The sequence below is a fragment of the Protopterus annectens genome, chromosome 12.part0, assembly GCF_019279795.1.
Source record: "Protopterus annectens isolate FY-2018-M chromosome 12.part0, PAN1.0, whole genome shotgun sequence".
NCBI lineage: Eukaryota > Metazoa > Chordata > Ceratodontiformes > Protopteridae > Protopterus > Protopterus annectens.
In genome coordinates, this window is record NC_056746.1 from 846020384 (window position 1) to 846048342 (window position 27959).

General features: G+C 39.6%; 1 protein-coding gene across 1 annotated transcript in view; it reads left to right on the forward strand.

Moving 5' to 3' along the window:
- SAMD10 (sterile alpha motif domain containing 10) overlaps positions 1-27959 on the forward strand; it is a 1883599-nt gene that overhangs the window by 459819 nt on the left and 1395821 nt on the right. The gene's annotated exons all lie outside the window — the stretch shown is intronic.

Genomic DNA, 27959 nt, shown 5'->3' on the forward strand with positions numbered 1-27959 from the left:
GCTGAGACCTTTAATGTAAGGCTAAGGAGTTTTGTCTGTGTTACCTGGTTGTTGAGATATTTAGAAAAATGTGAAAATTTTATCTATATAAATTACTGTCATAAAAACAACAGTTACTATATATTTACCTGCACTATACAGAGGTAAAATATTAATGCAGTTAAGTTTGCTATTGTGTAAGTTGTAAGATGAAATCTTTTAAAACCTTGTACATAGCATGGTTGTAGAATTATTGATGCAAATATGGAGAAGCAATATTTGACATCTAGAGGCGTCAGTAGGAGTTAACTGTAGAAGCACCTGGAGGCGTTACTTGGATGTTATGAGTTAAGCAATTGTAAGCAGGTTTGAGTGGGTTTGTACTACGGTAAGCAATGCTAACCTCCGCTTAAATATGCTTACAGAGAGTTAGCTTCAATATTGCTTAACCTGTGTGTGCATTGCTTACCCCCACGCAAACCAGCTTAAACCCACTTACTACTGCTTACATATGCTTATTCTCGCTTACTACTGCTTAAATATGCTTACTCTTGCTTACTAGTGCTTATACCCACTTACCACCGCACTAATTTAGACAGTAATGTCTAATGGTTCTTAGAAAGGTGGTGGATTTGGAACCTGTATTGATATATCATTCATTAAACATTTTACCTTCCATTTGTTTCCCTGATTCCTGTGTACATATGCTGTACGGGGCACCTGTGATTATCTGTGGACTTTGCAACATTATGACAATGACACCTCACATCTGCATTTACTGCAGTACTCCAGTTCACAAATATATGTTATGTTGTAGGTTATGCAACAAAATAAATTGATCATAAAGTGATTTGATATGGAAAATGGATTGTACTGTTGTGGGACTCGAACTGGGAATGCCTGCTGATAAGGCGAATGCTCTGCCCACTACACTATTGCTGTACTGCTTCACTTGCATATATCTTGCTTTTTATCCTTTTGTGCCATTTAACCTGCATTAATCATAGCTAAGCGATGAGCAAACTTGCACAACTATGGTTAAATTTAATCTGTTTTATAAAAAAAAACAAAACTTCTTTATCTTTACTGTTTTAAATATTGCTCTTGTAAACTTGGGGGATGTTGCTGGGGGTTACAAACACCTATAAGCGGTCTCACTCATTCTTATTCATACTCTGCTGTTCTTCATTGCAGGGGCATGCATATTCTGAGAACTCTGCTCTCAGACATGCCCCCTACACTTGTACATGCTCTGTGTCCATTTAGGAGCTCAGGCAGCGCACCTTCATTAATATGCATGGTGCACTGCCGTCCTGCTCCTAAATGGCCGCTTTTGTGCAGAACTAAGCTAGTCCTGCATGGAAGGATAGTGAATCTGGGGGTCAGTGTAACTTTTCTGAGTGAATAGATAACATAAGTATTGTGGTGCAGCTGCTCTTGAATTCAGGAAGTGCACACAAACTGTACACATAGTGTACACATTGTGGTAACCATTATGAATCTGGCTTATTGAAATATGACTATTGGCATTTATTTCTTAATTTTACCCAATTTAACATCAAAAAGGGTACACAAAAATGACTACCTATTGTCTTCTCAGTTTATTGTGAAGTTTTGTTTTGTCAGGTCTGGACATTAAAACTGGATGCTGTTTATTTCTTCCTTGAAATTTATTTATTTATTTTTTAACATTTGTTTACCAGGAAAGTCCAACTTAGAATGAAGCCAATTTTCAGCAGAGGCCCTGGAAGAAATGTTTCAGATGCATGTCTTTGTAACATGGGAGAAAACTGGAGCACCCAGGGGAAATGCACATGAATGCAGGGAGGACATACAGACTCTGCACAGAAGGTACCCCAGCCAAGAATCAAACTGGAAAACCTCTTGTTGGGAGGTGACAGTGCTACCGCTGCATCACTGCACCATCCAATAACAAAGTAGGATTGAATTTCTTTTCTGTGTATATCATTTTTGTTTAGGTCATCATGAGATCAAAAGGTTGAATAAAAAGTCTAAAATGTACCTCAGCATTTATCAGTTAGGATGTGTTGAAAGGAGACAGTAGAATGCAAAGTTGATGATTAAGACTAAATTTTTTTCTTTAATTATGGTTTTTGTTTAGACAACCGGTGAAAGAATAATATTGTTTTTAAAAAACTCTAAAATCTACCTCAGAATATCTAGAACCTTCAGATTAATGCTTTGTCTACAGTTAGCAGAGTGCAGTCTTGCTGAGATACATGTTGAATAAAAGAATAACTGCAGGGGAAAAAATGAAGAAAAAGCCAAACTGATCAAAAAAAAAAAAAAAAAAAGAGGAAAAAGGTAGTCTGGATTGTGTGAATGGGCCAGGATCGGTGGTATGCTGGGGGGTGGTAGTGCCATGCAGTCTTTTTGCCTTTTTTGCCAGTTTGCCTAAAGATGACCTTGCTGAAGAGAATATCTTTCCTAGTGCAGGCACATGTCCTTTTGTGGCTGTGTAAGGAAAGAATGCAGAGCTGTGTTAAACTGAGGGTGTATCTTTCCCAGTGTAGTCACACACCCTTTTATGGAAGGGTATATTGCTGAGTCACACTGAAGGAGTATCTTTCTCAGTATAGTCGCATGCCGTTTTGTGGAAGTGTATAGAGCTGAGGTACACTAAAGGAGTATCTTTCCCAGCATAGTCACATGCCCTTTTGTGGAAGGGTATAGAGCTGAGTTGCACTGAAGGAGTATCTTTCCCAATACAATCATGCATCCTTCTGTGGAAGCATGTATAGCTGACACTTCACAATTAGACGTAACTTCATACCTGCTTCCAGAAGTGCAGCATGTTTGCTTTTTAATGGAGTACTTTTTGGTCATAGTCAGTTAACAATTTATATTGATGTATGAGAAGATTTTGGGTTATAAAGATTGTACACAAGTGAAGATAATTCTTTACAGTATAGCTAAATGTTCATGTGAAGAACTGAGTACAGATGGTTCTTGCATGCTGTTCTACTTTAGAAATTTTATTTATTATTTTGATGACCAGGCAGTGCCTTCTGACTTTGTTGTTCATTTCAGGGTAGACCCAAGCTAATTCCCCTCATGATCAGTCATACAGAAGCATAAGCAGGCACATTGCTCACAAAGATTAAAAGACAACACAATACTGAAGTTGCTCATACCTCCTTTGGCCATATAGCTGCTGAAAGAGCCTTCTCAAAAATTGCTTCTTCAGTCTGGAATACTGAAGTACAAGATATAAGAAACAGCAGTTCTCTTTAGGATGTTAACAATTTACTGTACACCCACCTGTTTAGAAGCATAACCTGCCAATGCTTCAGTGACTGTTGGTAAATAGAAGTAATAACATACAGCAGAAAAAGTAACAATGCCAAGATATCATGATTATTATTTTTTGTTGCTTCCTTCGGTGGCAGCTTCACCCCAATACCCCTCCTCAATCTCTTAAGCCACTCATAATGACTGACTGCTTTGTCTTTCAAGACTGTGTCCATAAACCACCCCTTTACCACTGGTGGACACATTTGTCTGTCACTGTGAGTAGATGGAGAAGAGATCAGGGCACTGAAATCCAGGTTGCTTGAATGGACTCTTGTTTTTTTTTTATACCCTACCCTTTTTGCTGCTCTTCTTGAAGGAAATGCAGTATTGTAAATTCAATCTGTCTGAGCATGATATTCTGTGTGCACCCCTCATTGCATATTTTCATTGGATTTAACTATGCAGACAGACAAGTGACCAATAAGTTGCTATGTGATCATTCAGTGTTGGAGTTGGCCAGCTGACCAATGAGACAATGATGTTGCTGTTTGCAGGTCAGGCAGCCTAAGTACAAGCAGTGGCCACCCCAGTTTTGACATGCTGGTTGCCTGAGCATGAAGTTCCCCAGCTGGCAGCAGGACTGCACCCTACTAATTCAGTGTCTCCTTGCTGTGGCCACCATGTAGGTGAGAATGATATGGTGCACTGAAGTAGCCTTTCATGGCTGTATATGCACTAGCTTGTCAAAAGCCAGACTATGTCATTAACCACAACATATTGCTCTTGAAGCTCACTGCTTAGGCCTTTAACCAGCTGCCTTTATTTGGTGAGCACATTACCCAATTACTGGATTTTATTAAGATATTCCCTGATCCTCCTAACTTTTTGATAGAGGCCGATCACAGGATTGCCCTTTCCTCTTCCAACCATGTCAAAGGGCCCATCATAGTAACATCCTTTCCTTGTACCTGCTAACCTGCAAACTTTCTAGCATAGCTCATCCAAGGACGATCCTTTTCCATGTTCATGTCAGCCTTATTATAGTGCCCATCACATAGACTCTTTTTCATAATACCTCTCATTCGTCTGACAGAGACCCAACACAGGAGTCCCTTTCCCTAACAACTGTATGATAGAGGACCATCACAGGATCACTCTGTCTATGTCAGCCTTGTGACAGTATTTATTTTAACCAGAGCAGAGCACTGATCAAAATGGAGCATTTTCAGACTCAACCTCCGAGCACCTTCTGAAGTGGAGGCTGAGGTAATCAAACCCTGGACCACATGAAGCAGTGCTTTAACAACTCATAGCCTTAATCCTGTGTGCTGCCAGACAAGCAGGACAGTGACAGGATCTCCTTACCCTGTCTGTGCCACCCTTTTGACAGGACCCATATCATTGACCATATTAACTTTGTCACAAGACCCATTACAGAAACATCTTCCTGGATCCTAAAATTTTTTGAAAGGGTATAATCAGGGCTCCTGTCCCTGACCCTGTAAACATTCTGACAGAGTTCCAAAATAATGCATCCTTCTCCAGCCTTACAAACATTCTGACAAAGCTCCATCAAGTAACACCATGTTTTTTGTCTTCATTATTGTACCTCCCCCAGTTCCGTTTCACTAATCTTTGGTATAGATGCCCCAGATCTCCTTGCTAGTGTATCAAAAACAAACTAACCTTCTGACATGTAACTTCTACCTGACTGATACAGAGATTATTAACAGTTACTATAGAAACAGTTCAGCCATTCCTGTATGTACAGGTGCTTTCATGGCTATGTTGCTGGTGTCTAAAAAACATTTACAAAATCATTATCCACCTCTGGCACTGAAAGCCACATACGCATGCAGAGAATATTGTTAGGTACTATAGTGAATGCGGCCATCCCTGTATATGCTGGAACTCTCATCAATATCCTGATAGGTCTCTAAACCACTTTACAAAGTCACTAACCACCCATACTGTTCGTGTAACCTTTTGCCTATGCATATAAGGAATACGGACAGGTACCACATAATCAGTATGGTCACTGTTTTGTAACTGAAGCCAACTGCAGTTGGAAAGATAGGTACCACAGAATCAGTATGATCACTGTTTTGTAACTGAAGCTGACCGCAGTTGGAAAGATTCTAGCCACTGTTAGACTACTGAAGTAATCCCATTATGTGAGAGTTGGCTGTGGCAGGGAATATTGACAAATGCTAACTGAAAGTGCAGATGGCTTTTCCAAAATTATTAAAGCAAACCGTAGAACAAAACACTTTAAATTCCATAAGATAATTATATTCCATGACTTCATCATGTCAGTCTGCACAACACCAGTTTTCATAAAGCCTTTAAGTTATAGTCTTAAAATAGATTCCTTAAACTAGGAAGAGATAAAAGTATGATGGGCAAGCAGACATATTGTGTTAAGGTACTTTTTCTGCAGCAATATTATTCTTAGGCTGAAGGAAGTGGGGAGCCTTGAGCAGCCTACCTATCCTTGGGGGAAGTGACCTCAGCACAAGAAGCTGTTAGTAATTGGTTGTTTGGGACCATTCCTAGCTCTTTTGTAATTCACTGCTTAAAATCCGCATCTGGGCGTTTTTTTTCTGGCTATACTGCTCAGCCAAGCTCCACGTGGGTTTACAGAGTGGTCCTAGCAGCAAGGAACTCGAAAAAGCGACTACCTTCTGGATTTAAGTATCTTTGCTTTTTTTTCACTGAAAATAGCTTCTGCTGCTTACTTTGAACTAGCCTGAACTGTTTTTTTACTGATTACTGCATTTATTTTAAAATCTGCACTTAAAGTTACATTTAGTCGAAAGTTTGCTTGTTTGTTTGTTTAATTGAACTGTGGAGGCTGCCCACTAAAGTGTGCTAGCCTGTGTAACTAATTTATCACTGTCTCTGCATTTTCTGTGTATTTCTACAAAAACAAACAAACAAAAAAAAAAAAATAATCCTTGTTTTCCCGCCTTTCTCGACTAGTTTAGACCAGTATACAGGCATTGCTGTATTCTGGGCAGTGGTGTAGTTCCTGTGTTGTCCATTACCTTACTTGGATAGAAGGAAATTTCTTTGCTCACCAGTGGGAGTGGGGAGCCTTGAGCAGCCTACCTATCCTTGGGGGAAGTGACCTCAGCACAAGAAGCTGTTAGTAATTGGTTGTTTGGGACCATTCCTAGCTCTTTTGTAGTTCACTGCTTAAAATCCGCGTTTGCACGGCTTTGCCCGGTCGTGCGCATAGCGCAGCGCCAGTTAAACAAGGTTAAACTTGGTTAAACAAGGTTAAACTTTTTCTGGCTCCGCCAAGTCTGCTCTTCAATTTTTTCCTTAGAACTGTTCTACTTGCAATCTAAACAGCCTATACTCTATCTGAAAAGCTCAGCACTTGCTCCTTAAGCATTTTTATACAGGTAAGCACTCTTAAACAAACTAAAGTACTTCATTCACCTAAATTCTGTTGAGTACCCATTTCCCTATAGGTCCTTTCTGACTCAGTTACACAGCAATCTTTTTCACTATTTCTAGCATGTCGAAGGGTGAGTTGCTGGCGTCCTCTCCTGTTCAGCTGGTGAATCTGGGAATCTTGAGGCAATGTTACAATTGCCTCATGTACACAGACAACCCTCTCCTCCTCCCAACAAATACAAATATATGCGAGAGATGCAACTATATAGCCAAACTGGAGGTTGAGCTCTCTCAATTCAGTACTGGCAAGACCAGTCAGGAGGAGAAGGTAACCACGCACACCACAAACCCAGTCTCACATAGAACTATCACAACTGCAAACCAAACACATAAACACACAAAAACATACTCGGAGGTGCTGATTAAAAATCTACCAAAACAACAGAGGCCTCCAAAGCAGACACCCAAGCAACCACCACCTCAAGACATAGCACATGCAACACATAGTTCACAAAGTCAGTGTGCTAAACAGTCACAGCCCTTAAGGCCAAACAACATGCCAGATACACTTGTAATAGGTGACTCCATAGTCAGGCACACTGACGTCCCACTCACCAGACTGAACAAGGAGAGGGTCACAGTAAGCTGCCTGTCGGGAGCTAGAATCCGCCACATAACACAAGCACTCAGGTCACTCCACAGCAAGTACAAATATGACTCAGTCATTGTACATGCCGGTGTGAACGACCTGAGACGTACCTCCCTGGACTACATGAAAAGAGACATAGAGGAGCTCTCTGATTATGTAGCCCAGGCCGGTATGACCCTGACCCTGAGCAGCATCTTACCCTCACCAAGAATGATGCCACAGTACAAAGACAAAATGATCAGTTTTAACAATTGGCTTAATTACTGGTGTCATTCTAAGGGGATCCAATGTCTGTCTGCTTGGGATGACATGCTTGACAAGCCACGCTGCTTCGCAAGGGATGGCTTGCACCTGTCACCCCTGGGCTTCCGGATATTGGCCAAGGCTCTTGCCACCCCCATAGTGCCTTTTTAGGCAAGGCTCAAATGACAAACCTACCTCCCTAGAAAACACAAGTGGAAAAAACTAAGGGTAATGCTGCTCAATGCCAGAAGTCTAAACCTCAAGATGCATGCCCTCGAAGCCCTCCTCAGTATGGAGAACATCGATGTCTGTGCAGTGACTGAAACCTGGTTCAAGGCTCCTGAGAGCACCCCAGCACTATCGGGTTTTACCTCATATCATGCTTTCTGGCCCCAAAACTTGGACTGAACCACAAAAGGAGGGGGAGTATCCATTTTCATCAAAGATACCCACACCTCCACATTAGTGGCAATGCACGAAGCATCGGAGACTATCCAGGTGAAACTAACCATAGGCAAAACTGCCTTACAGTTTGTAGCATGCTACAGACCACCCTCTCAAACTCAGGAACCCCACACAGCCTTCCTGAAGACACTGGAGAGTATGAATGTCTCTCCAAATACCATCATTTTGGGAGGCTTCAACTACCCAAACATAGACTGGGAACATTACTCAAGCCCCAACACCCTAGCCCAAAGGTTCCTAGAATTCATAAACTCAAATGCAATGGAACAACTAGTCACCATTCCCACAAGAGGAGACAATATACTAGACCTGATCATCACAAACATGGGGACAAAATGCTCCACACCGGAAGTACATTCCTCCTTGGTAAGATCAGACCATAATTTAATCTCACTGGAAATCCACATCCCGCCCCCACCCCCTGCACAAAAGACCACAGTGAAGAACTTCTCAAAAGCAAACTTCACACTTCTTAAGACTGAAGTGGTATCGTTCAAGGCCCCTGGGGCCAGTGGAAACCACAACCACTGCTGAATCCTTTACAAATGCCTTCTACGGGCACCTTCAAGAATGCATGGATCATGCAATCCCAAATAAAACCAAGACCCATTCCCCCAAAGGCAGGCGCCCGGTCTGGTGGACCCCAGCCATAAACAAACTTTACAACAGGAGGAGGAAGCTACTACATGACAGAGCAAAATCCCTAAAAGGGAAGGCATCTCTGATCAGTACTAGCAAAAAACTACGATCACTCATAAAATCATCCAAGGCCAACTTTGAGAGAAAAATCACAAAAGACACAAAAGACAATCACAAGGCCTTCTTTAGCTATGTTAGAAACCTGGGTGGAAACTCCCAGATATGCTCAGAGTTAGTCCAAAATGACTCAAAATACACTGAACCCACTGACATTGCCAACATTCTGGCAGACAGGTTCAGTGCAAATTTCTCCTCCCCCCCACCAAAAGGAGAAATAACTATCCCAGCAGAGTGTAGCCTCCCTAACATCTCAGATGCCCAGGTGAGAGCCACCCTCTCTAAAGCTAAAAACACAGCATCAGTGGGACCGGATGGTGTCCCGGGCTGTGTGCTACATGAACTCCAAGAGGAACTAAACCCACACATAAGGCTGCTGTTTAATCTTAGCCTTACTACAGGATACGTACCCAAAGAGTGGTGTACGGCAACAGTGGTCCCACTTCACAAAGGCGGTGCTTCTACGGACCCTGGAAATTACCGCCCCATAAGCTTGATGAGCCTGGTCTGCAAAGCTATGGAGAGGATCATTATGGAACTCATAAACAAAGACATTGGGGACCTACAGACATTGGATCCTACCCAATTTGGCTTTGTCAAGGGCAGATCCTGCCTTTTGAACTTGGTCGACTTTTTGAAACAGTCACTAAGGCCATTGATGAGGGTAAGGCAGTTCACACAGCCTACCTTGACCTTGCAAAAGCCTTTGACACAATACCCCACTCAGGCATCATAGACAAACTCACCAGCTTAAATGTAAACCCATATGTCACAAGATGGGTTGCAAACTGGCTCAAGGACAGAACCCACAGGGTCAGAGTTGCTGGAGCTATGTCAGACTCTAAGCCAGTCACAAGCGGTGTCCCACAGGGCTCAGTCCTGGGACCCCTCTTGTTCGGCATTTATTTTTCCGAGGTACAGGCAAACATAGGAGGATTGTGGCTGACAAAGTTCGCAGATGACTGCAAACTGGGTGCCATAATTGATACTCCAGCGGACACAAACATCCTTCAGAGAGGCCTCATAGAAATGGATAATTGGTGCCAGAGCCATGGCCTTAAGCTGAACGCCAAAAAATGTATAGTCATACCCTTTGGGAAAAACAAGGTACCGACAAATTACCACATAGGCGGTAATCCATTAAGTATGGAAGAGGTAATCAGGGACCTAGGGACCCAGCTTGACAGTAACCTCTCATTTGACACTCACATTGCCAAAGTGGTTAGGAAGACCTTCTATATTGCCCACCTTATCATGAAGGGTTTCACATCTAGATCAAGAGAGGTCATTGTGCCCTGTACTCTTCTCTTATCAGGCCAATGATTGAGTACAATGCCCCATTTGGGATGTATCTCACCCAACACCTGCAGCAGTTGGAAAGACCCCAAAAGTTCCTTACCAAGAGGATAAAGGGTCTTAAACATATGTCATATGCTGCCCGACTGAAAAAACTCCAGCTGTATTCAGTCGCATACCGCCTACTCAGAGGTGATCTGTGCCTGACGTACAAGGCCATGTCCAATCCTGAATTAATGGACATGCTCCACCTCAGAAAATCCAAATCCATTAGAGCCACGAGAACAAGTGACTTAAACCTCAACACAGAAATAAATAGAACATGCTGGAGGGACAGATTCATAACCCAGAGGCTCCCTACACTCTGGAACAGAATCCCAGTCCATGTTAGGCAGAGCCCCTCACTGACTCTATTCAAGAGAAATCTCGACGAGTGGATGGGAGATCGTAGGTTTACCCCGGGGGTCATCTCTGTGTCACTGCTAGACAGAGGCATAGTAAACTAAACCCTAAAAGGGCGTAGTATTCTCATCCTAAGGGGTGGTGTAAGCCACATACACTCTGGCTAGGCTTATAAATGCCCTAGGGCAGATAGCCTAGTACGAACCTATGAACCTATGAACTTGATACTAGGGTATCCATTCTATGAGTAGTGACATGAAGAAAATGTGTAGAAAAGGGTAGATTACTATTCTATATATAGTAGGCAGACATGTTATGTTTTTAATGTGCAGAAAAATAGGTGACAATGTCCTATTTCACCTTGGGACTCATACCCCCATATAAATGCATAAATAATCTAGGTGCACTCATGTATTGGGGCAGGGGGTAAGCCAGATGCCTTCAAGTTTTAGGGCAGGGGTAAGCAACCTTTTCACAAAGGGGAGGTATTTAAATTAATAATTAATATTAATTTTTCTGAAGCTACTTGTAATAAACTTTTTTTGGTGTGGGGGGAGTTCATTCAGTGGGCCTGTGAAAAATTTAGGCTGCTAAAATGTGAGACACTAAACATTTACTCTAAATTATTTGTGGCATTTCCTGGAATCTTTCAATTGCCAAGTATCAAATCAATATTGTTTTTTAAGAAGAAGAGTTCCAGCTCCTGTCTGGCTACGTGCTTTCACACCCCCACCCCCAATCCCATTTACCTTGTCAGTGACTTTCCTCTGAACACCTTCTGGAAGCTTGATGTTCTGGTCCTTGTAAGGTCTCTAGAACTGCAGATATTGTTTATGGTATGGCATGACCAGAGCCTAGTAGAGTAGGTACATTACTTTTTTCTACCATTTTTTTATCCTTTGAAGATCCATCCCCAGAATTCTGTTTGGTGCTGTGACTGTATTTTGAATCTAATCCTTATGGTCCAGTCTAGATGTGATCAACACTCCAGATCCTTTTTCTGCTCTGATACTATCTATTCCACTCCCTCCCTCCCTAGAACTGATAACTTTATTCCAGGATTGCTATGCTCCAGCTAAAGTACTTTGCATTTGTCGGTATTAAACTTTAGCTGTCACCTTTCCACCCACTTGGTCAATCTTTCAGTCCTTCCAAAGACTCTTGCTCATTCTCCATCATCCAATACTGCACCCACCTATGTGTTCTCATTGAAGACATAGAGCTTGCGATTGATCCTCTACTCTGTTCCTTCAAATCTGTTTGAACTGAACATACTTGAAGAGTAGAGAATTCAGGATTGACCATTGCAAAACTCCACTAATTTCCTTATTGTTGACATTGTCCATTTTGGTGCAGATATCTATGCCCTACAGTCCAGTTCCTCAGTATTGGTCCAATCCAAGCCCCCCCCCCCCAAGTTTTTCTATCAGTTCCCTACGTGGGACTGAGTTAAAGGCCTTGTTAAAGTCCGAATATATAACAACTACTGGTACTTCCCTGTTAATTTCACCAGTAACCCAGTCATAAAACTGGATCAGGTTTAACTGACAGCTTATGCTGACCTCCAATCATTGCTGGTTGTTATCCTGGATATTGTTCTTTAGGAAAGTAAGAAACCCCTCAAGATTTTCTGCATGACTTTTCTGACCTTGCAATTAGTCCAACAGCTTGTAGTTCCCTTGTTTTTTCCTGCTCCCCTGTTGGACATGGGTATCACTCTTGCTGCTTTCCAGTCTTCAGACTCATCTGCAGTAGCCAGTGATCTATCAAAGGTCTCCTTTGGAGGGGAGTGCCAACACATTGACCACATTTCTGGGGACCCTGGGATGCCTTACATTTCTTTCTTAAGTTTTATTCTTTCTCATGGAAGCCAGTCTCCTGTCTTCCTCCTTCCTTTGTGTCCACTTGTCCATTCACTGCTCTCTCAGCTCTACCAGTTCTCATAGAATCACCCTGTCAATTTGCTTACATTGATTACCTTTGCTTTTTGCCAGTCTTCTGTGATTGTTTTTTTTTCTCTCTCTCTGTCTCTCTCTAGCTCTCTCCTTCTCCCTCTCCCATTTTGTAGTGAGCCTGGTCAGATCTTTCCATCCATTTCTTCTGTCTGCTGTGTATGTGAAGAGGCTTTCTTTCCTGTCATGACTCCTTCTGCCTAGTCCTTTTCAGCTTATACCTTTGCTGGGTTCACCTCCTTGGTTGCCCTTCTACTTGCAGCCTTGTATTATGCCGGGACCATGTTAGAATGTTGAATGTTCATAACAGCGAACCCAGGAGATGAAAAAGGTTCAACATTATAGTGCCACAACACCAAAACTGAAAACATTGACTATAAAAGCTTTTGCAGGGGGCAAGCTCAACTGCCCCACCCATGTGGAGGGCTGCACCCCAAAGCCCCTGCTACTTATATATATCAACTCCAAGATCACATTGCAGCTGGGAATGGGCAAACCCCAAGCCCAGCTGTGCCATGATCTTGCAAAATCACTAACCTGCACAGTTCAATATTTTCAATATTAGTGTTACGGCACTTTGATATTGTGCCTTTTCAATCTTCTGGGTTTGCTGTTATGAATGTCGATGTTATGAATATTTGACCTTCTAATAGGGACCCACTGTACCTCCTCCACTTCTGCTTCCTGTCCCTTCCACCTTTTATATGCATTTTTCCTTGATCATTAACTTCACAACTTATTTGTCCTTTTTTTTCTTCCATAAACTGTTTTCCATGGCACTAAAAATGCACCCTAGATGAAAAAATATTTATTTATTAATATTTCTAAAATTATATTACAGAAAGTGGCTTGAATTATATCTAAATTTGATACTTTTCATATGAGACTTGAATTAGCTATGCTGTATTTATTGTCAACAAAGTTAATTTTATTCAGTTAAAGAAAATTCTTAGTGACTGGAGGCATTTTTCCATGCAAGCATTTAAAATGAGTTTGTTGCTAATGAGTATTAGAACCAGTAGAAGGTGTGCCAGTTGAGGTGCCAGTTTACTGTTTTTTTTTCTTTTTTTTAATAAAAGTTAAGTTTTAAGCCTTTGGGACCAGAATGTGTGTTTAAATACTGCTCATTTATGGTCACACTGAATTATAACTAACTTCACATGAGCACTTCTTGTCTCAGTTTGGATATTTAATGACTTCCTGCAATGCTGCACAGTTCTACTAAGCTGCACAACCTTGTACAGAAGTGGAATAAGTCTCTATGAATTCTGGCCACTGTTTGGGTATAGTATCAAGATACTTTGCGTGTGACAAGATACTTCATTTGTGTGTGACAAGATACTTTATTTATATGTAAGAATGAGCTATATTTGAGTAGAGTAGTAAGATACTTTTGGTGCAGTAGTAAGGTACTGTATTTGGAATAAGCAGTAGTAATGATATACTAATTATACCTGGTTATAGTAATGAGGAACCATATTTTGGTGTAATAGTGGTGTGCTATATTGGGATATACAGTTTCCCATCCCATCCTCCTAAACAAACTTTCCAACCTACAACTCTCTACCTCCACTACCTCCTGGTTTAACAGCTACCTCTCAAACAGATATCAGTCCATCAGATGGCAAACATCCTTTTCCCCTTTCCATTTGTTAAGACCGGGGTTCACCAGGGTTCTGTCCTGGGCCCCCTACTTTTTAATATATTTACAAATAACCTCCATGTCTCCTGCCCTCACTCTACCTAAATACAGTATGCATATGATTCCACAATTATTACTGCACCTAGTAGAACAATGGCTAACTGAAAACAGCCAGTTTCTCAACCCCAAAAAGACCAAGCTTCTCCTTTTCCTTTCAAAAAGCCTCAGTCCAGCTAAAGACAACTTCACCACTTCATCCTTAGATAATACAATTATCACCACTGACTCCAAAAACTACAAATTGCCCACAACATCCTAAATAGCCCCAACTCACGCCCTGCCCTTACATCCATAATTATACCCTACACACATAATTGTGACCTTGGAAGCACACAACAAAACCTTCTGCAGGTGACCAAACCAAACAAAAATATTGGAAAAATATTTTACAGTCATTTAATTGCATGTTCATGGAACAATCTTCCATTGTTCCTTCGCTCCACTACCAAAACTGGAAAATTCAAAAATCAACTAAAAATTAATTTCCAACATGCATGGATATGTACTTGTCATTAAATTACCTAATGAATTTTTCTTCTTCTCTCAATTGACATATCTGCCTGGTATCTACCTAAGCTGTCTACATATATTACTCTCTCTACAGTTAGTACCTATGCTGTTAAATGCTTCTTTGTTGTACTATGCCATATTGTTACTCTGATTTTTTTTTTATTTTAGGCATTGCTACATTCCTTGTGAATAACTTAATGCTAACCAAATTTGTCAAAAATATTGATACTGCATTCCCAAAATACTGTACTTTTGCCTTGTATATATTCATGTCGTATATTTTTCTGTGTTTTTGTACTGTTAAGTATCATACAACTTGAATTGTTAGGTTTTTCTTAATTTTTTAATTACTTTCCTGGAGCTTTTCTCCTGGAGTCTTCACTGAAAAATGGCTCAATGGGCCCAGTTGGACTTACCCAGTTAACAAATGTAAAAATAAATAAATATAGTAATTCGTTACTATAAATGAGTATAGCAGGGAGAAGATTTATTTAGTGTCTGTGTATGTTACCATTATATGTAATACCATATTTCCCTGATTATTTTGACAGCATTTATTCTGTTGAACAGTACAGTGCTTTCAGCTAGACTACTTGTAATCTAAATAAATAAGGTACATGGACATGACTGGTGTTGACCTCAGCCATGAAAGACTGTGAAACAAACATTCTCTGCAAGTGACAGGCTATGTCATATTGTCCATTTTTAGACATCTGCTAGTTCTCCACTCTTGACACATCAAAATGTTCACTTGTTAACTTAGCAGTAGCCATAAGTAGGACAGCTTCCGGAAAACCACTTTTGCAAGTCATACATTTCAATCAGTTAGTTGATCTGGGTTTAACTCAGGAGGGTTGCTGTGAGTTGCAATTACTCATAAAGACAATAATGTTTACAGTTTGGAAGGGTACAAAGTCTATACTTCATCCCTCTAGAAAAGAAAAGTATGTTCAGCAGAGAATGAAGTTGTTTGGACAGTAGATGTTTATATTCTGGAGGCTATAATAACCTGGAGATAATAACCTGTAATTTAAGATAGAATCCTGCATAGAAAATGTTTTTTTTTTTGTCACCTCTTTGTGCTTCACTGTTGCAGACTTATACTGTTTACATCTTTAATGATTACTATTCTGTTTTAATGTCTTCATTGTTACAATTTTGTAACTAAGCAGAGACCTAAAAGGGTAAGTAGCATTTGCATCCAAGGAGGAAAAGAATGGCCAGTTTGAGAAAGGGGACTGTGACTCCCCTGCACTGGCCTAGTAATCAACGAGCCTCAGTCTTCACCCCTAGCACCACTGGGGGATGTCCACTTGGGAGGATGACAAGTACACACACAGTAAAGTACAGTTTCCCTTAAAAGCACACAGAGATCACGGTCAGTCTGGGGCTGGTTACTCCCTCTTTCTCCAGATACCCAATAAGACTTCCCTCTGGCACAGCTATAGGGTTAAGATCTCAGCTGAGGGGCCAAGCCAAGACCTCCAGCACCCTCTCTGTCCAACCAGTGCTTCGTATCACTGCCCAAGTAGCTGACACAGACTTTGAGATTTGATGTATATACAAACACACATGCACCTGGGGAAGGCTGGCACAGGTTTACTAGCTATGCCTTCTTCTGCCCAGACTATAAGGTAGCTTCCACTGCCACCAACCCCTACTTATTAGCTAATATAAGGCCCTTACAAAGGGTGTCCAATCCTACTTTGTAATGTTGCTATTAATTCAAATGGTAGTCTGACCAAGACTTGCAAGGCTATTTAAGAGTAGCCTGTACAGTGTCACCAAATACATACACAAGTACGCTAAGAGCTTAAATATGTCTCACAAATATCAGTCACAAAGGTATGTTTAAATATATTTAATAATAAATAATGAAAGAACAAGACAAAACTTAGTAAACAAACACAGTTACTTCAGAGTTCAAAATCAAAGGAAATATTTAAAACAAACTGCAGGACTGTCTCAAATAAATAAAGAAAACATCTAAATGAATCTTTACTATATTCCTGTCTGAGTCTAAAAAGAGTTACTGTGCTCTAAGAACTTACTTACAGAGCAAGGCAAGTGCAGTTAATGATGATGAGGTGATGTTCCTGCTAGGTCCAAGACAAAATACAAAATGCACAGTCTCTCTGAGAGAGTTCTTAAATTAATATCACATTTTACTGCTGGGTTAGTTTGGATGACATCACTTTTTGTCACCTGACTTCAGTTCCCAGGTTATAACAGAATTTGACATCTCTGTGGTAAAAATACATATCTCTCAGAAGTTTGCTAATGTTGGAAGTCATAAAACAATAAAATGCTTTTACATTTGAAACCTAGTAATTGTCTCTCTTTCAAGAGAATACACACACTGTTATCTAGCTCTAGATATTGTGTCTGCTACTGAACTGAAACTGAGAGATAAAATATTTTGTTTATAACCTCAACTATTCTTACATTTTACAGGTTAATCTATGTTCCAGCAGGGTGCATTGTGGATACATCTTAGCTCAGTACATAACATACAGTTCTATAGAAATCATATCAATATTCACAAATGACATAGAATTATTTATAAAATTCCAGATAGCTGGGCTGGCAATATTTCCCTATATCACAGGGACAAATGAGAAAATTAGGGTGGGCAGCAATGAATTAAACATTGCATTTAATGTGGGTTAGACTATAGATTTGAGCCAAAGAAAAGGAGACTGTGACAAGAAGTATTGTGACATGCCTTACTGAGCACAAATTTTAAAGACAGGGAAAGTGTGGCCCACGTAGTCTGATAATTTTTCCTACATACTGGATATGCTGTAGGTCTCACCTTAACAGCTTGTATGTTTCTTTTGTTCCACTCACCATAAAAATTACTTTATGTCTGCCACATACATTCTTGTACTCTTTCACCATTTTTCAGAGATCAGGAGAGTATGTTGACAAGTGAAATGTCCATCATATACATTCCTTGTTTGACTTGGCTTCACGCTATCTTTGCCGTCACAGAGATATGGTTTATAGAACTGGGTACAGTATTCAAGCAGAAGTTGTTTTAAGATTAGTACAATAGTGTCAGGTCCCTTCCGATTTATGCTTTTTATACTTGGCATGATACTGCCTGATTGCATTAGCTTCTGTCTAGAGAATGTATGACTGAAAAATGAAACAGCTAATTTCCAGCATCAAAACCTCTCTGTATCATCTCAGATCCCAGTCAAAACATATTGCAAAAACTCAAAACCATGAAAGAAATGCATCATCCAGCATTTACACTATCATTACATTGTTTAATGTACTCACAGTATCAACCCTATCTGCTGTTATCATACTTCTCAACCTCTTGGTGCACAAAGGCCCAAAAATAGAGACAGATTTTAAATATTGCTCTTATAAACTTAGAAACTTGTTTGAATAAAAGATTTTGTGTTAGCATGTATTTTCTGACGGATATAAAGTCTGAAAATGAAATATCTGTCATCACTTTTTCAATACTCAGTGATTTACCAGAAAACCACAAATTTTATGAGGAACAGACCGAAAATATGAGGGAAAAATCTGGACAGTTGAGATGTATGGCCTATCATTTTCACATACACTGGAGTTTTTTGATGCTGCAATTCAAACTGTAATATAGCCTGCACTGAAAATATATGTAAGGCATTGCACACTAAAATAGAAGCCTTTTCCTACTCAGTTGCAACCCAGTCAGATTTTGTAGATTTTTAGCTAAATTTCAAAACTTTCTGTACAGCATGCCACAGTAATTTTTATGGTAATTAAACTACATACTTAAGTAGAGATAAGCACTACATATCTTCTCACAACATTAAATGTTTTCTGTGCATTTCTATATGAAGATACTACATATGTATATGTACACGTTTGTTAGCATGTGTGTGTGAGTCCAACTGTGGGTTATGTGAGTGTGTGTGTGTGTGTGTCTGTGTGTGTGTGTGTGTGTGTGTGTGTGTGTGTGTGTGTGTGTGTGTGTGTGTGTGTGTGTGCAGTGTATATTCTGAACTCCAACAAACTATCTCTACTAATACTGTATCAGACCAAAAGAAGAAAACAGCTGACAGCAATTTATGAGGAGAGATTCCAGTGTAATTCCATAGAGGGTGCTGTGACCCCAACACTGTCTCGCTCTTTTAGTCCCACCTATACCTTGGTAATGAACTGACTCACCTGTTTAGACTCAACCTGATGAAAATGTAAATGTTGGGGGGGGGGGCAAAACCCCAAACCATTGTACCCCCCATGTTGGAAGCAAACTCTTTGTATCTCTAGACTTACATATTCCAACTCTATGGTTGCTCAAATAACAAAGAAATCATTGCCAGCGCACACTTAGAGACCACAATGGATGTGATCTGCTATGGAAAACAGTGATTAGGGATTTCAGTACTGGCAAGCAGACCTTGACTGGATGGGCCTCATCTGATTTACACTCAGTAAAATATCGGGCAGCTACTACATTATCACACAACAGTGCAGAAAAGAGAAAGCTTATTTTTTGCAACAAAAGTATTCCATTTTTGCAAAAGTACCTATGGATTTAGACTATTTAATTAGTAAAGGAAGAGGAATGTAAGGGACTTGCTTTCCCTCCACAAAGACCCATTTAATCCATTTTCCATAAAGCTCAGTTTTAATTCTGTTTATTCATCACATGCTATCATTTTAGAGCTCTTACTTTCAGGTTTTCCGCATTTCTCAGACTTCACAATTTCATATCAAGTCCATACTTCTTTGCAGTAAGGCATTTTGAATTTGTTTTAGGTCATGAGCCTACTATCACTAACTGCACAGTGTAACACATGGAGGGAATGATGGATAACTGCTTGGCAAAACACAACCTGCAGAACTGTACAAGAGTGCATATGAAAATAACTAGATGGCAGTATGTTGAGGCAGGCAAGTGAGGTAAATAAACAATAAAACAACATTCTTCTGGCAGGAGGGTGGATAAGGAACTATTTAGTACATTTAATTAATATTTAAGGCATACCTTTCTTCCTAAATTATTATTTTATTTTTTTGTTAACACATCTGCTTATTTCAGTCTTCAAGTCTTCTCAGGTGTGACTCATTATTATTCCATGCTGCCCCCCCCCACTTTTTGTCCCTCACCCCAGTTCCCTGCCTCTTTTGGACCTGTCCAATGACTCCTCTGTCTGTACTAGTTTGGCCCATCTGATCCATCAGGGCTGAAGGGCAGTTATCTCCTGACCAGATGAGAGTCTTAAAACCTATTCATTCCTGTCCAAAGAGCCCAGACATCACATTTATTTCCACAACAGTGAGAATCAGCTGTTAGGGAGTGGGCCAGCTTTTGGGTCTAGTGGGACAGTCTACCCGCTCACTTCTATGGATCCCCAGAGGCTTCCTTTAGCTCCACATATCAGTGCCTAATCGAGAAGGATATGTGCTGCCATACATGATGACTCAAGAACTGGTGGTGCTTAGCTCTGAAGTGTGTGCTCGGTAGAATGATACAGGAATAACACTTTATCGGAGGGATTGTTGTAAACTGATACAAGTAAACTAATGTATCCAAGAGTTGAAAGAATTCAGTACTGGATGTCTGGGTAGGTTATTGATGGTGGCGTTTGTCAGAGATCTTCAAGAACCAAAGCAGTAGATATTTAAAATAACAATGATTTTGTAAAAGGAACTAATATGAGAATATTAATAAAAATAAAAAGTGAGGTATTTAAACTTAAAAAGGTGCATCTCTCCTTTAGCAGGTTGAAATAAAAGTTTAAAAATATTGTATACACAAGGTTGAATTAAAAGTTTAAAAGTATTCTCTCTGTTAAATGGTTGGCTTGTAAAAACACTGAATAGCTTGTAAAATGCAAAAGAAAGAGTATGTTCACAAGTTTATTGGGAAAAAATGGTTTATCGATGAAGGAAAATGAAATTTTATCTTTGGATAATTAAAGTCTTCAACATATGCTTTAGCATGGTAAACCTGAATGTGGTAACAGGTGTAGCCTGTGTGGGCAGATGTCATTTTAGAGCAGTTGCTCCTATTTGGGAAGTATATGTTTTGAATTTGAAAATGTGTACAGTTAATTTTTTTGGTATATTTTGTTTAGATATAAGGAAGTTACTCCTATACTTTCAAACATCATTACCCCCTATAAAAATCTTACTAACTTACGATCATCAAATAAATTGTTAGTTAACATTAGTAAGTCAAACAACTTGGCAGGTGATTCTCTGTTCTCAAACACTACTGGGAAAAACTGGAACCTTCTACCTACTGTACTAACTTCTCTTCCTTCTCTACCCCTCTTCAAACAAACACTGAAAATATTCCTCATAACAAAATGGCTATGCCCTTGCAACAACCCTGACTAGCTGATTAACTCTACTATTTCCCTCTACTTTCCCTCTTTGACACTATTGTTCTTATTTCATTTGTAAGTAGAACTGTTTATCTGTAATCTACTATGATTGACTCTTTATAAATGTCGTATTCTATATTTTTGTAAATACTATTTTAACCATTGTCTTCTATATTTTTGTAATTAGTTATTTACCAGTGTGTTTTATATTTTTGTAAATAATTACCAACTAGTGTGTAGTAAAATGTATTTCAGTATTTTTTCTATGTAAACTTTATTTTATTCTACACAATTTTACTTTTTCATCTGTTATTGTCCTGGAGCTTTTCTCCCTGGGCCTCTACTGAAAATGGACATATATCCAGTTAGACTAGCCCAGTCAACAAATGTAAAATAAATAAAATAAATAAATAAATAAGTTACAGCTGATTGATCTGTCTGAACAAATGTAACACTCTGATAAATGGATTTACTAAACTGAAAAGCCATATAACTCAAGCAGATGTGTATAGTTAACATTTTTGGTATATTTTGTTTATGTATAAGGGAGTTGCAGTTGATTATTTGTTTGAAAAAATATAACATGAAGGCAAATGGATTTATTAAACTGAAAGTCATATAAATGACGCAGAAGGTTATAGATCTAAATGAAAAAAAAATGTCTGTTGTAGGCTGGGTACAGGGACCACAATGGATAAAGAAAGAAAGAATAGCTTTCTAGAGACAATAATATAGTTAAAATACAGAGTTTTACATAAAGTGGCGAAATGTATTTTAATAACTAGGCAAATGAAAGACTGGAAAAAGAAAATTCTGCTTATAGAGGTATATGCATTTAAAGGTGGACAGGGTAGAAAGGAGATGGATGGAAGAAATGGAGAAGATTGCTGAAGGCTCATGGTAATATGAGCAGTTATAAATGGTTATAGAATGGGAAGGAGCTAAAACAGCTATTTGGGTTCTATGGCAGGGACTGGTTACCTTATCGAGGACTGATTGTAAAGGGACATGGAGAGAGGGGCACATAATGCCACACTAACATTTAGGATACAACCAAGAACAGGGGATGTAGTTAAAAAAAACAATAAGAAGGGTATATACTGTAAAATACTGCATGAGAACTACAGAAATCGGTCGGAGGAGAAGATAGGCAAATAAAGAAAGAGCAATGAGAAGAAATTTGTAGGGCACCCAAATATGGAGCAAACAACCATATCCAGGATCATTTTGTGAAAATGTTTGCACAGACATTGTTATGCACTAGGCAGATTGCAAGATTTTTTTTCTAAAGTGGAAACTAAATGAAGAAAATGTTTTAGTGAAGAGAGAACTAGAACCCTGGAAATATGTGCTCTGGGAGTATGCTGCCTTGATTTATTTCAAGGTCACATTGTAAACTGTCTTAGTAAAACTACTTGACAAACAAGTGGCCATAAGTAAAGAAATGATTTTCTTTAAGCTGGAGTTTTGATTTAAAAGTGCAAACATACAGAAAGGGTCTTTTGAGTGTATTGAAGTTGGCAGCCAAAAAAGCAATCACAAAAATGGAAATTAAATATTAAACCAATATTAGCAGTCATATTGGACAATGTAAAAGAAGTGAATGGACAAGAGATGAGATCTTTAGAGAAGGATGTACATTACATTTTTATTAATGTCATCTGTGGGAACAGTACATCCAAACAGTTGTAAAAGAGTATTAATAAAGGGGGATGGATGGCAGGCAATGGATAAGTGTGTTGGAAAATCTGTTTATGCAGTTGATTCAAAGGAAATATTTAATCCAAATGTACATCATTTGAGAACTGAAAATGGTGATCGCATTTGACTGATTTTGAGCATATTCAAATTAAAAATATTGTGTGAAAAATATATAAAATGTTAAAAAAGATGTGCTATGGACATGGGGAAAGAATGTGAAGGAGCATTTGGAAATGAAAAGCCTAGGTATAGTTTATTGATATACTTGTTCATTATGTAGCTGATAAAAATAATTTTCTCTGACATATTACATTATGGCATAGGCACCATGCTTTCACAGAAGTAGTGAGAAACTGCCTTTATGCTTTGTCTTCTGACATCTACTGACAAAAGGTTTTGGCAAGTGAACAAGAAATGTTAGCTATAATTTTTGGGATGCAGATATTTCATAAATATTGGTATGGTCCAGTGTTTACAACATACACAGACCATAAGCCATTGACTGTTTTTTTCATTGAAATAAACCTATTGTACGAATGGGCTCATAAGGAGTATAGCATTTGGCAGTTTTACACCCAGCAAATGAGTATAAAATTGTCTACGGACCAAGCAACTACAGTGACAGTGCCAAAGCTGGTGCAATATATAGGTTATTCCAGAAAAGCTAACAGTCTGAGATGCATCTAATCAAGCTCTAATAGTGGCTCAGAGATTAAGATCTCTGCCTCATGGGTCTGGGATTTATGCCAGATCTATATTTATAGTCAACAGAGTATAAATATTTCCCTTGTGCCTGCATGAGTTTTCTATAGGTACTTAAGAATATGGTGTTTGGCTACTTTAAAAAACTGTCCATACGTACTACTTTTACCTTTTCATTTGTGACCTAGGTCATGACTGAAAAGTCAGTGGAATAACCAGTTCACTTACCATGTCAACCAATAAATATGTTGAAACAAGTAATAATAAAATAATAAGTACATACTAAATATAGTAAATACTAGGCTGCAAAAGATGCAATTGTTTTCACTATTGTGAGAATGTATATGTCATGTTTAATAATTTACTGTTACAGAAGTGTAGCCTTAATAGTTAGAGATGTGTGTGCATCGAAGAATTATAAAGTCACAGTTCCTCCCCAAAGACATTTTCTGATACTGAAAATGTTACTTCAGGCTCAGTCTGAAATGCCCTGAATGAAAGGCTTTAGCATGTTCATGACTGATGATGTGGCACAGATCAGGTTGGTTCAAAATGAAGTAAAGGGGTGTGATAAGGGACAAGCAAATAGGAAATCATCACAGAATGCATGGGTATTGTTGACCTGTTTTTGGAAATAAATGTTTCATTCATAGCTGGACATATGCATCGGCCAAATAGGCAGCCACCAAGGATGTCACTCTCACTTCTCTTGTAGTAGTGCTTTTAAGGTATTTTTAAAGTAAAGAAAAGCAACAAGTTGGTCTATTCCATTTCACTGTGCTTACCATAGTGGTTCAGCAATAGGAAAACCACATTAGAACAGTATTGCTTACAACTGTATTCAGTGCTTGCCACTGCTTAATATTTTTAAACCCTGATGTGCAGGCTGTAAGGCACACCTTACATGTGCCTTGCAGTGGAATTGGTGAGGGGTTGGGGGCTGCTGGATTTGTAGGTGCCCTTTCCACAATGAGCAGGGCATACTGCACTTGATTCTCTTTCATTATATCTATAAATATTTATGTAAAATCATTGCTTAAACTAATTTCAGCACTGCAGAACTGTGGTGTTGCGCTTTCAGACACAAGTTTCAGATTTCAAATATTTCAGAAAATATATGCTAACTCAATACGTGCTATTCTATTCTAGCAACTATCTACATTTATAAAAACAATATTCAAAATCTGTCCCTGGTTTTGGGCCATTTTCCCACCATTACTTTTTACTTTGTTCACATTATTTTTGTGCTGAGAGGTTAGGTGGCATGTCCATCATATTTTTTCCTTTTATTTCCTGGTAAACCACTGAGGATTACAGCTGGTCAAAATGTGCTTGTCTCCCCCAGAAAATGTTTATTGATGTAAAATCTGTTCTTCTACTTACTAAATAAATACATTTGAGCAACAGAAAAACACTGCCGTGTCTGTGCTGGAATAAGAAATATGGCGACCTTTTGCTCATTATTTTGACTTTGCCGGATTACTATGCTTTGTGTAAAGGATTTTGGAATACTTTCATGAGTGACTACTTATTCCATGGAGCAAAGCTGAAATATTATCCATGACTATCATTTTTATCTGTAACTAATGTGTAGGGTGGGCACTGTCTATAGAAAGCAATTAACATCTTGTTGTTGCGTCACTTAATAGAGCTAGTGGTGTCTGGTTTTGTAGAGCTAATGTGCATTTATAGGATGTGTGACTACTATTTCCACGGAACAAAACTGAAATGCAATACACAGCCATCATTTTAGCTATAACTGTTTGGTGAGGGTGGACATTGTTCCTAGTAAATAGCTGACATTCTTGCTGTTTTTCTCAGTTTAATTGTACAGCTTTCAGGATTAGTGTGCATATGAAGAGTAACAAGATTTGTGTGAAGCAACTTTGAATACGTTTAATACGTGGCTGCTGTTTGTGTGGAACAGAACTGAAGTACAATACACGGCCATAATTTGAAATACAATCATCTGAAGTGCACACAGAAGTATAACTTCTAAGTGGGGTTGGACCTGTCTCTGGAAAGCTAACTGGCCTCTTCTTCTTTGCTCATTTTAAACAGTCACTATCTGGCTTTCAAGGCTGGTGTGCATTTGTATGATGATCGACTACTTAACTGCACATCTGAAATATGTGTAGGCAAAGTAGCCCTAAGTGCTGGGTCCATCTTTAGAGGAAAATGACTAGCTGCCTGCTCATTATTCTGGTTTTACATGAATGTGAAATGTGAGAAGTAACTTGGAATACTTTAATGTGTGGGAACTGCTGTGTGGAGCTACATTACATGAACATAATCTTCTTTTGTAGTCAGATAATTGAATTGTGCACAAAACTGGCTATAACTGCTTTATAGGGGTGGGGGCTGTCTGAATGGAAGTAAATGAACCACTTGTGGTTTGTTCAGTTTAAATCATCATCATCATCATCAGCCCCCTTTTTCCCATTTTTTTCTACATGGGATCAGGGTATCGTGTTAACTGTCACCAACTCTCTCGATTCAGTGCCATACTTCTGCCTTCCTCAACACTCATGCCTGACTGCCACAGATCTTCTTTCACACAATCAATCAACCTCTTTAACGGATATTCTCACTTCCTCTTACCTTCTTCCTGATTGTCCCAAATCTTCCTCACCATATTGTCTTCTGCTTTTCTGCACGTGTCCAAACCACCGTAATCTGTTCTCTTTGATCTTTTCTGCAATTGGAACTACTTTGGCTTCTGCTCTTATGTCCTCATTTCTTTGTCTGTCCCACAGTGTGCATCCTACCACCCTTCTCAGGCACTTCATTTCCATCACCTATAGCTTCTTCTACTGTTCTGCCTTTACTACCCAGGTTTCTGTACCATACTGTACTATTGGTTGCACCCTGTCTTGTGCACCTTGCTTTTCAGCTTCTTTGGCATTCTTCTGTCATAGAGTACACCTGACACTCTAAGCCAGTTGACTGCAGCCCCTCTGATTCTAGCTTTGACCTCTTCATTTACACTTTCCTTCTCCTCAACAACCTCTCCCATATACTTAAAGCCATTTACCTGTTCCACTGTCTTCCCTTCTATCTCTGTTATCTGCTTCTTCTGATTTCCCCAATTTGCTGCCATTACCACTGTCTTATCTGTGCTTAGTTTCATCCCATGTGCATTCAGTTTTGCATTCCATTCTCCTATCCTTTGCTGAAGTTCTTGCTTGGAGTCTGCCTGTAGTGCCACATCGTCTGCATACAGCAACTTTGTTGATCTCTCCCCTCTGACCTGTTTGCTAATGTAGTCCATCACCAGTATGAACAGCAGTGGTCTCAGAACTGAACCCTTGTATACACCCATTCCCACTGGGAACCCCTTAGTGAGGCCGAACACTGTTCATACTTGAGTCACTGGGTCCTGTACATAGCCTGCACTAATTCTACCAGGGTTTCTGGGACTTCAAACCACTGCAGTATTGCCCAGATCAGCTTTCTTGGGACCTTGTCATATGCTTTCTCCAAGTCTAGGAATGCCCAGTTCGACTCTCTCCTCATCTCTAGCTTCTTCTCAAGTATCTGTCTCACTGTAAACACTGGGTCAGTTGTGCTTCATGCTGATCTGAATCTGAACTGTTTATCTCCCAAGTTGCCTCCTACTACTCTGCACATCCATTTATCCATCACCCTCTTCAGAACTTTCATGCAATGTGATAGGAGTTTGATGCCTCTGTACTGCCCACAGTTGTGGATTTCCCCTTTGTTCTTGTACACTGGGCTGTTTATGCTTATTCTTCAGTCATCTGGGATATGCCTTTCTCTCCACACTGCTATGAGTACCCTCAGGAGCCTTTTCTCCCCTATCTCAACCATCATCTTTATCATATCTGCTGTGACCTCATCTGAGCCTGCTGCTGTCCCTGACTTCATCTTGCTTAGTGCTGTTCTTACTTCTTCTAGGCTGGGCTCCTCTTCTTCTCTTATTGTAGGCTATTTCTGGGGCAATACAGCTTCTGTGGGCTTTTCCTCATTGAGAAGCTGTTGGAAATACTCCTTCCATCTGCCTTTGATGTCCTGTGGACTGATGAGCAGGTTGTTGCTGGCCTCCCTTATGTAGGTTGTCTGGCTATCTTCTTTCAGTTTAGATCATCTTTCAGAAAAAATAAGGCATAAAATGGTTTTCAGACCATCCAGACTTTCAGAGGTTTTAGGGACATGATGGCCCTCAAACACCATGGCTGTGTAAGTAGATTTTGGCACAGGCTTAGTAGTGGCCTCTGTCCTGAACTCTTCCCAGTTTAAAGCCGACCCTTCTCAGAGGTGTACCCAGAAGGTCATTGAAGTTTGGGGGGCTGGGGGGGCTGGGGACAGTGTACTTCTTTAATTTTCTTCCCAAACCTCAGAGGTGTGCACATGCCACTATAGCTTGTGTTGGGTGCAGAACAGTGAGGTCATGATTTCTTTAACTTTCCTCACAAACTTCAGAATTGTTCACAGAAGGTCATTATAAATTGTATATATCTGGTGTGCTGCCTAGGATTAACAAGTTGCAAACATTACTGTGATCATTTTTTTTTCACTTTTCTCAGAAACATTAGATCATGTGCAGGTACCTGTAATTTATGGGCATGTAGTGAGGAATG